At 38.9% G+C, this 10,433-nt stretch overlaps 1 pseudogene; it reads left to right on the top strand.

Moving 5' to 3' along the window:
• Window positions 1-894: 894 nt before the first annotated feature.
• Window positions 895-10,433, top strand: part of LOC108312867 — a 9,997-nt pseudogene continuing 458 nt past the window's right edge.

The following is a 10,433-nucleotide window of genomic DNA, read 5'->3' as shown; positions in this document are numbered from 1 at the left end:
GATAATTCTCTCCTAAAAGTCAGTCAATTGAAAAATTTGGAGATCAAATCAATAAAAGTATTTCTATGAGCAGTGAATTTTGCTGCAGGCGATAAAATGCCAGTACTTCAGTAAAAAAAAAAGTCATATGAATCAATACCTCTGGGGCAGGTGTGCTTGGTAGGCAGTGATTCATAACCCTACATGCTGTCCAAGTTCTAGAACCCCTTCTGAGAAGAGTGGCTGATGGTAGGGAACAAACCTTATGCAGAGATTGCTACTTAGTAATCTGTTGAGCCATCATCTTGGCTGGAGATTTGTATGAACCAGAGTGACCCAGGAGTTGACCCAGTTCAGTGGCTGTGGAGCTACATCCTGGATGATAGCTGTTTGACCTGGTCAGATGTTCAGGCTCTACCTCAAGACCTGCTGAATCAGAATTTGAATCAGCAATTTATATTTTAACAAGTCCTCTAGGTGATTCTGTTGTAACTAAAGTTTGAGAACCACTGCTTTAGACAGAAGCACAGAGAAGGGGCATTTAATTCATCCTTGGGCAGTCAGGGAGGCTTCAAAAAAGAGTCATTAATTTTGATAGAAATTTGTGGGGGATGAGAGAAAGATTGTGATGGACTATGTTAACTACTCTTCTGGGGTCCACAAGGGGTGTGGTTTCAAAGGCAAGAACTTCCCAGTGTCATGCCTCCATCCACCTCCCCATCCAGGAACCTAGAGTTCTTTTGTCCTCCTGCCAGCTAGGTAAAATTCCAGGTGAGCTTCCCTTGTTCAGAAAGCCCGCCAAAAGCCCTGGAAGGAGGGCTTTTTTTGTGGGCTCAAGCAACCAATCTGGGATCAGAGTCAAAGATCAATCACTCCAGAGGAAGTTTGAAAGATGTCCTCTCATTGGACAAAAACATGAATGGGGGCGGGAATAACTTCAAAGGTAAAACTCCACTGCCCCTTACCAGTGGGGATTTCCTTCTCTCGGATTCCACTTTCACAGCTATGTGGGAGCTGTCTTTCCCTCTCTGCCTGTGCAGGTATCCGCTTCAGATTCCTCTCTCATGGCAATGTGGGAGCTCTCTCTACTTCTCTCTCTCTCTCTCTCTCTCTGCCTAATAAATCACTGTCTGCAAAACTCTTTCGGTCCAATATTTACTTCACTGATAAGCTGACCCCAGCCAGGGCCTCTTCCTCATTCCTGGGGCCTGGGAGCCCAAGAACCTCGGACATATGGGGCGGGGGCGGGGTGGGAGGGAATCAGATGAGGAGGGAGCTGAATGCATCCGCCTCCCGATCAGGGAATTGGGAGCGACTTTGTGACATCTCTTTGTTCTCCCTTGTATCTCATGACCCGGTTACAATCCGAATGAATGCAATACAAAGAGAAAGCGTTTAAATACAAATGTAAAGGGAATTTGTTCTACAAAAGATGTAGTTATGAAACGGGAATATTAAGTATATAGGCAAAATACTGGGAAAGATGAAAAACTGTTGTAGACATTGTGTGCCACGAGAAGTATCAACATCTTTGAAGAGCCACTTAAAGTAAGTGGAGTAGATGATTGAAAGAGATCACAAAGGAAGGAGGTTGTAAAAGCCAATGTAGAACTACAAAAGAGAATGGATTCAACAGTTTCTTATGAGGTATATAATTAGCAGTGTTTGGTGTTTGTTTGAAAGAAGCAGAGAGGGAATAATAAGATGAGTACCAGCTTTCCTGGACGGATGAGAAGAGGACGGTATTGTCACTACATGAGATAAGAGATGAAGAGGGGAATGTGTATGTAATGCATGCACATGCACACATTTTTATATTCTGAGTTTGCAAAGCTATAGGACGTCTTAAGTTTGATATTCATTAGGAGATTAAATTTTATGTGTAAGTCCTAAAGAGAGTGCAGGCTTGAGGTTATACAAGTCATGAGAAAGGGCAAGATTCCTTAGGACTGCAACACGAAGCTATAGAAGTTTTGCTTTCCTTAACTACTTTTATCTCATGGATCCTCTTCATGATCTGAAAGAACTATTGAACCTCTTCCCAGAGAAAGTCACTCACAGGTAAAACTCTGCCTCCAATTTCTATGTTTATGGACCTCTCGGAGCTCATCCTGTCATATCTAAGGACTCAGATGAGGAATACTTGATGTGTAGTTCCAGTTGCCATGTGGTTCCAGAAGCCTTAGAAATGGTGATTACAGTAGTACTAGATCAAGGTTGTGTAAGTAAATTCTGAATACATGTTAGATAACAATAGCAAAATAAGGGTTTAGCATTTCAATTTTTCAAAAATGAACCTAAGCCTTCTCATTTCCCTCCTTCTTTAATCTCTCCACACTATACACCTTATTCCAGTTAGGAAAAACAAAAAACAAACAAGAAACAAAATAAAGCAAAACATCTTCATGATCCTCTGTCCATACAATCCAAATCTCTTTGGTTTACATCCATAAGCTGGCTTTGTTTCTTTCATATTAGAATTGGGGACAGTATTGTCTAGTAAAGTTATTTATTTATTTTTTTGCAGCATATAGGGGAAAGGTCATGGGCAAATGGTGCTATTTCAAACCACAATTTTGAATCTAGGCTGTGTAATTTATGAATTATATTACCTAAATTTTAGTATCTTGACTTCTGAAACTCAGTTTCCTCATCTATAAAGAGGTTTAATGGCTCCTATTTTGCAGACTAGCAAATTGAGATTAACCAAGATAGATTTTGCAGGAACATTAAGCAGAAAGTACTGAATATACCATGTCTTCTCCTAAATCTTAATCAAGGCCAAGATGTGAGAGAAGTGTTCATGAGGATTGATAAAACTATTTGGTTGCTGAACCATTCCAGGACATGTAAAAAAATGAAGAAAGAAAATATCTACCAGCTCTCTTCTCAGGGAACATGTTTGTCTTTGGTTGGAAGGATATACTTTGATAAGCCGCTTGGAGTGTGAGGTGAGTTGTCTCCTTCCCCCAAGGAGTATTTTGAATAAAAACAGATGGTCATTAAACTGCCTCTCTCAAAGGGTGGGTTCAACTTAAAAGAGGAGCTTTAATTTGTTAAGTAGGTTGTGCAGAGCAAAGCTGAGGCCCCATCCCTGGCTTTAACATTCCCTACCCTGCCCCCATGAGACTCACAGCTTCTTCTCTAAATAAATGTTAAATAAATAATTTTAAACCTATTGAATTAATATTATGCGAATTGGCTAACCACCCTGCATTTCTGAATGCTTGTTCCCATAGCCTTAGTGTGACTAAAATATTGGGGTGAAGTTAGTTGTGGGAGTTCAGTTGAAACAGAGAGAATAGATTTCATGTATATGACCATATAGGTTTCTCCCCAGGTAGTGCAATTGATATGTCATGCTTTGCTAAAGCAATATTCCAGGGATTGATCTGATTTTATTTTGAACCATGTTATAAAGAATTAACATGATGCTCCTAGAAAATGTTAGGGACCTTAAGAACTCTTCGTAAGTGAGGGTGACAAGACAGGGGTGGGTTTGGATGTGCTAAGGTAGTCCTATCTGCAATTGGTTCTCATTTTTATAATTCTGAGTAAAATGTTTTTGTGAGAAAAAAAGGTATAGGGTTTAAATGTTTGAAAACCCACTTGAAAAATTTGTGAGCTTTACACTCACAGAACAAACAAAAACCATAACATAATTTTAACAATTTACACCATTGATTTCACATATTTATATTTCAGTTTTAGCTCAGTTTTGAAAGTTTAATTTCCCCTTTTGCCCCATCCCTCCACAAGCCTTACCTATGATAGTTTCCTCTTCAACAAGGAAATAACAAAAGCCCTGCCTCTGTTTTATAGATTGTGTTGCAAACGCATGAAATTACAGAGTGTAGCATTGGCTTTCATTTTTTCGAACTATTTCCTAATTTTTTGTTAGCTTTCCTCTGTAGTTAATTTTTCCCCTTGAAGTGAACACTTACATTTTACCAGTTACTTCCCAGTCTCATCTGTCATCCCACTCTTCTGACCAAATCTCGCTTTATGTCTGACCAAGCCACGTGGCTGTGATGGAGGGGAAAGGACTACTGGACTACTCTTCTCCACGTGAAGGATAAGACCCAGAGCAAAATCACAAATGTCAGAGTGAAACTTCCATTTCTGGGAGGAACAATGGGTGTAAAAAGAGAAGATATTCCTTGATCCTTTTTCTTTCTTTTAAATGAAGATGGATGTGTTTAACTTGTGGAAGATACCACGGAAAGGTTTCAAAACAAGAGATTTGTTAGATTTACTATGGATTCATTGCAAAAGTTTACAAATTAATGACTGTAAAATAGGGCTTAAATCTTTGGTGATCAGAACATCATCTCAGGAAAAGTCTGCTCTGGAATGTGTGCTATTAAGCCCTCTCACAAATCACTGTGAAGATGAGAATTTGAAGGAGTATAAGACAAATTGTAGTATATTGCTTGTAAATTTACTACACGCTTATCCTTGAAAGTTCCTTGAATCAACTTTAGAACTGTTTTGAATCAGTGCCTATGAAAAGAGGTACCATGGGCCAACATATTTTCCTCTTAATTAGGGAACACACATAATTTAGAGAAATAAAGGTGACTGTTAGAAACGGTTTAATGGTTATTACTAGTTACAAACTTCGTTTTTATTAAAATTAGCTTGTAATAAGAAGAGAAGCCACTTGATAATATAAATTAGCTTAAATTGATCTCCTTTTATTTTTTATCCATGTTATTGAAGGAACTCAGTAAAAAAGCAGGAACTTTCTTGAATTTCCAAGGGTAGATACATTTGGGAGTATTATTGGAAAGCATCATGGGGGAGAGAGAAGGCCTACGGCAGTGCAGAGAGAAACTGTGATATGGGAAAACATGAAAGACAAAGAACAGATGGAAAAGTCCCACTGTTTTTAGCCAATTCCAACAAGAGCTGATGAAATTTCCTCTGAAATATCCTGCTCCATTCCCCTGCACACACACACACACACACACACACACACACACACGTACTACAGAGGTTTCCATTAAAACTGGAAGTTTCAGAACCATAGCTAATCTGCAATGCAAGCACATGGAATCAGCAGAAAGGCTAATGGATTCCATAGTCATCAACCACCCTCCTGCTTTGGATCACAGACCAGGGGGTCATGGTCTGAACATGTGAAATAAATGTAGAGATTACATAATGCAGCTTTAAATTATAGGTCATTTTAAACAGACCACTGTTAGTAAAATCCTGTGTGTGTGTGTGTGTGTGTGTGTGTTTCTAAGGATATGCGGTTTGAGGAAGTATGATTTATGTGATCTGGAAAAATCCTTACAAATGAATTCCATCCCACCCTCTCAAGGAAATACAGTGATTGTGGCAGCTACCAGCTTAAGCTGTATTCTATTAGTAGTCTATGATCAGTACCACTCTGCTGCTTGTCTTAGCGGTATAGTATATAATAACAAGAAGTCATTAAAATAAGTGTTTATAGTTAAGTCTCGACTTGTCACACAAGAGGTTTTTGGTTCTATTGAATGGAAAGAATTGTTTCTGTAATACACTTTTAATAGCTTAATAAGAGCTGCTTAACTAAATGCCATATCTCATGTTCTGTGAGAAAATATCTTACCTCAAAGGGATGCTAGAAGAACCCGGTTCTCATTTCTTGAATTTCCTCTTACGCTATTTATCAGTACTATGAGTAAGCAGAGGAATGTCTTAGTAATAAGTGTTGACAGCGTTCCAAAGAAATCAATGTAATAATGAGACAAAAGCATGAGTCAAATAGAGTTGGAGGTCACTCACGAATGAGTTTCAGAATACAGAAGACTTCAAGTAGTAGAAAAAGTTTCTCTTTATCTTTTTAAAGCTACTGTATATACAAATTAAAACTAAATTAGTCTTTTCTTCCTTGGTTTCAATGACCATAAAGCAAAAGGACATATACCAGATTTGCCTTGGTTTCTACAATCAATTCATTGTTTCCCAAGATTTATAATCTTCTGAGATACAATATTCCTAATTTTTCCGAAGATTTTCATTTTATGTATTAGTCTCCAGGAAATTTATCCTATTGTATCAATTTCATAAAATACACTTCTTTTAAGAGTACTAATTTTCACAGTGATGTAAGAAAAGATATAAGAAAATATGCTATTTTCTGGCCAGGCACAGGGGCTCATGCCTGTAATCACAGCACTTTGGGAGGTCAAGGCAGGTGGATCACTCAAGGTCAGGAGTTCAATACCAGCCTGGCCAACTCGGTAACACCCCATCTCTACTAAAAATACAAAAATCAGCCAGGTGTGGTGGCATGAGCCTGTAGTCCCAGCTACTCAGGAAGCTGAGGCAGGAGAATTGCTTGAAGTCAGGAGGTGGAAGTTGAGCCAAGATTGTGCCACTGCACTCTAGCCTGGGCGGCAGAGCAAGACTCTGTCTCCAAAAAATAAATAAATAAAATATGCTACTTTCTAATATACAAACAATGATCAATTTTCCATATATGCATGTACAAACCTATAGATGTCTATAAATATTCAGTTCATAGTCTTTAATTCAAGAACATACAGTCTGCTGTCCATACCTGTGGGTTCTGCACCGATGCATTCAAACAACTGCAGGTTGAAAATGTTTGGAAAAACAATGGATGGTCACGGAGATTTTCATGTTATTATTCCTTGCAGTTCTATCAGTTTGAATTCAAGATATATTTTTAATAGATAAAATTTTATAGCGTGTTTGACTCTCAATATTACTTAGTACTTAAAATCTTTTTAAATCCAAAGTGCCTATGAAAAGGAATATTTATAATGCTTTTTTAAAAATCTACAGCTGATTTATAAAAAATACATTTTTAGTTTCAACTCAAGATATAGGAACACGTCTTTTTTGTTCTCTTACTCCTGGTCATACCAACAGTTCAAGAGGTTGGGTGTGGTAGGGGTGGGATGAACATTGAAGATGAAGAAATTCCCATCTGTGTCTGTTTGCCATCTCTATTTGTATAACAAAAGTAAGCTGCTAGATAAGTGGCTCCTTAGGTATTCTCAAATGGAATGAATTGGCATTTGGAAGTAAACTGTAGCACAATATAGAAAGCTTTAAATTGGTAGCTCTCAGTCTCATTCATCCTTCTAATTAATTCATTTTTTAAAACCTACATTGTTTGTGCTTAGATTGTGAGTCTTTCAAAGAAATGCTAATTGCTTCATGTCTGAAGGAACTTCATCCCTCAGAGTAATTTCAATTTCCTTTCGACTATTAAGCTTCTGGTGGCAGGAAGGCTTAATTTGACAACTCCTTGCATTTTAAAAGTTTAAAATGAGAGAAATAGAAGGCCACCAAAGAACCATGCTGAAATCAAAATAAGTTTTAATTCAAAAATTATTCTTTCCAGCCCCCAGGAAGAAGAAAAATTGCAGTTAGGCCTTTAATGGAATAATTGCAAACATGCTTTCTCCAGATCGCTAAGAGAATAAACGATTTTTCCAACAAAATATTTTATCAATAAGCAGAAGCTTTCAAATACATATGTGATGTTTATCTTTATCAAATCATTGCTTAACAATTTCACAGATCAGCTGCAAGTTTTTTAATGAATTTATTTTTGGATTTTCAAAATGATTTTTTTCTTTAAATTTGCCTGGGAAATTGTTTAAATGAATCAGTATTCCACAAACCATAGTGGAACAAAACAAGTTGACATTTTAAATAAGGCAACTGGCTTTCATACTCCTAAAACTTCTTATACAATGGATTAATTTTGCTTGCTTGAAATTCTAGCTATCTTGTTTTTCACAATACAACATTGTTCTTGGTTCTCCTGCTTCCTCTCTGGTCTTCATCTTTTTGTTTGTTTGTTTGTTTGTTTGATCTCTTTTGTCCTCCTCCTCTTCCTAATTTCTAAACATAAGTCTTCCTCTCAGGGTTGGGTCTTTGTTTTCAGTCTTTCATACTTTACTGCCTGTGCCCAGGCTCAGCCTCTCTTCTAAGCCATAGCCCTTTGTATTTCTTCCTGATGTGTTGAAAAACAAACTCATCACTTCTTCTTCAAAAGCATCCTGCTTTTTTTTCCACGAGTTTCCAGACTGTGTTAGTAATAGAACCATTTCCTCAGTCATACTGTCTCTTTAAGCATCTCAGATGTCTCTTCTTTTCTTCTAGTTCCTAGGTCAATCACCCCATCATTGCATCCATCTTCTCTCTTCTATTTCTTCTTTCTTACCATTGTTTCAGGCAGTCATTTTTCCCTTGGATAACATAATGAAATGTAATTGACGTCCCTACCTCTTGTCTTTCCCACACTGAAGTCCATGGTTAACACCTACAAATCAGTCTTTCCAAAATACAGGATTAGCTATGTCAATTAACTACCAAAAATCCTTACGAGTTTGCCATTTTCCGCTGCATAAAGTACAATATTCTCATCCTGGCACACAAGTCCATCCAAATATGGGCCTACCATGCTTTCATCCTCCCGCAGTAATGTGAATCTCAGCCAAACTGGTGTGGTTGGTATTCCTAGGACTAACTTTGTGATTTCCTAACTTTTTGTCTTCATCAATGCTTTTTCTTTTATGAGAACTTTCCTACCCTATCATCTGCTTCAGCTCGTTAACATACTACTTAATTTTCAAATGTCACCTTACACATGAAGCCTTCCTTCCAGCCAGGCACAATTCCTTCTGTTTCTTTTATCTCTCCATAGCATTGTGCTTGTATGTTTCTAGTGGTACCAACCTTGTTCCACTTTGCGCTTTAGCTATTTGAGGATGTGTTTATTTTAATTCAATACATTTCAATACCTTTTTTAGTTACTCATACGTAAAATAAAATGAAATACACCTATTATACAGTGTAAGGTCTCTGAGGGAAGGACTGGCTTATTCATATTTGTCTTTGATGTAGCCTACCTTAGGGGCCTAAGCAGTAATAGATTATTTAATTACTATCGGTTTTGCTGAGTTGTGAAGACAGCAATACTATTTAGTATATGTACATTTAGACCAAAGTTTGCTCAGCAGTAGTTTAAGGTATCTTAGAAAACAATCCAAGATTTAAGTCCTAAGAGATATCGTTATTCAGATTTTAGAAGTCAAGGTGGTTCTTTGAAGTTTTCAATTTTTTTTTAATGAAATGAAAATAAAGCTGATACAGTGGAGCCACCATGTTAGAGGTCTGAGGCGGCTGCCGTAGGCAGGACAGAGGCTGCGGATCACTTTACAGCCTCGTGGGATCTGCGGAACCCACCTGTCTGCGCGCACCCGGAGCTCGCAGCTGATTTATAAAAAATGAGCACCTTCCCTCTGCAGCAAGATCAGCCTCATCTCCAAGGCAGAGATCTGCTACGAGGGCATCCTCTGCACCATAGACACCGAGAACCCCACGGTAGCCCTCGCCAAAGTTCCACCCTCTGGTACAGAAGATAGATCGTCCAATACCACCTCAAGATGAAGTACTGGAATACATTGTATTCCATAGGAGCGACATTAAAGACCTCACTGTTTGTGAGCTACCAAAACCACAGTGTTCTTTGCCTCAAGATCCAGCTATCCTGCAGTCCTCACTTGGCTCATCAACTTCATTCCAGCGTGTGGGTTCTCGTGGGCCTTTCGGCAGGATTCCCACATATGGTCAGTTCAGTCCAAGTTCCTCAGTTGGGCAGCAGTTTGGTTTGGTGCTGTTGGTGTTGCTGGAAGATCTTTGACATCCTTTGGAACAGAAACATCAAACAGTGGTACCTTACCCCAAAGTAATGTGCTTTGTACAGGATACAAGATCTCTAAAAACACAGTTAACTCAAGGTCGCCCAAGCCCTCAGTTAGGCCCTTTGAGAAAAGCCCAACCGTGGAAAAGCAGTGAAGACTGTCTTGGCCCATTTACCTGCTCCAGCACCTGCTGGGAGAAGGAGCCCTGTATCAACCAGGCCTTTGCCAACTACCAGCTAAAAAGCAATAGAGAATCAAGAGCACAGGGGAGTTGAAGTACACAATGTTTCAAGACCAGTAAATGAACAACGCAGAAATGATAGCAAAAGACAAGTATCTCCAGGTGCTCCTTCAGCTCCAAGAATAGGGTGTGGGGTTTAGCCGGGTAGCAGGGGAAGATTTGGTAAACTGCAAGATGGGCCAATGAAATTTGAGAGAGACTTTGACTTTGAAAGTGCAAATGCACAATTCAACAAGGAAGAGATTGACGGTTTCATAATAAAAGAAGATAAACTTGGCCAGGCGAGGTGGCTCACACCTGTAATCCCAGCACTTTGGGAGGCCGAGGTGGGTGGATCACTTGAGGTTGGGAGTTCAAGACCAGCCTGACCAACATGGAGAAACCTTGTCTCTACTAAAAACACACAATTATCTGGGCATGATGGCTCATGCCTGTAATCCCAGCTACTCAGGAGGCTGAGGCAGGAGAATCGCTTGAACATGGGAGGCAGAGGTTGGGGTGAGCCGAGATCATGCCATTGCATTCCAGGCTGGGTA

Source organism: Cebus imitator, unplaced genomic scaffold (genome assembly GCF_001604975.1).
Source record: "Cebus imitator isolate Cc_AM_T3 unplaced genomic scaffold, Cebus_imitator-1.0 Scaffold130, whole genome shotgun sequence".
Lineage (NCBI taxonomy): Eukaryota > Metazoa > Chordata > Mammalia > Primates > Cebidae > Cebus > Cebus imitator.
This window is presented reverse-complemented; position numbering and strand designations above follow the sequence as displayed.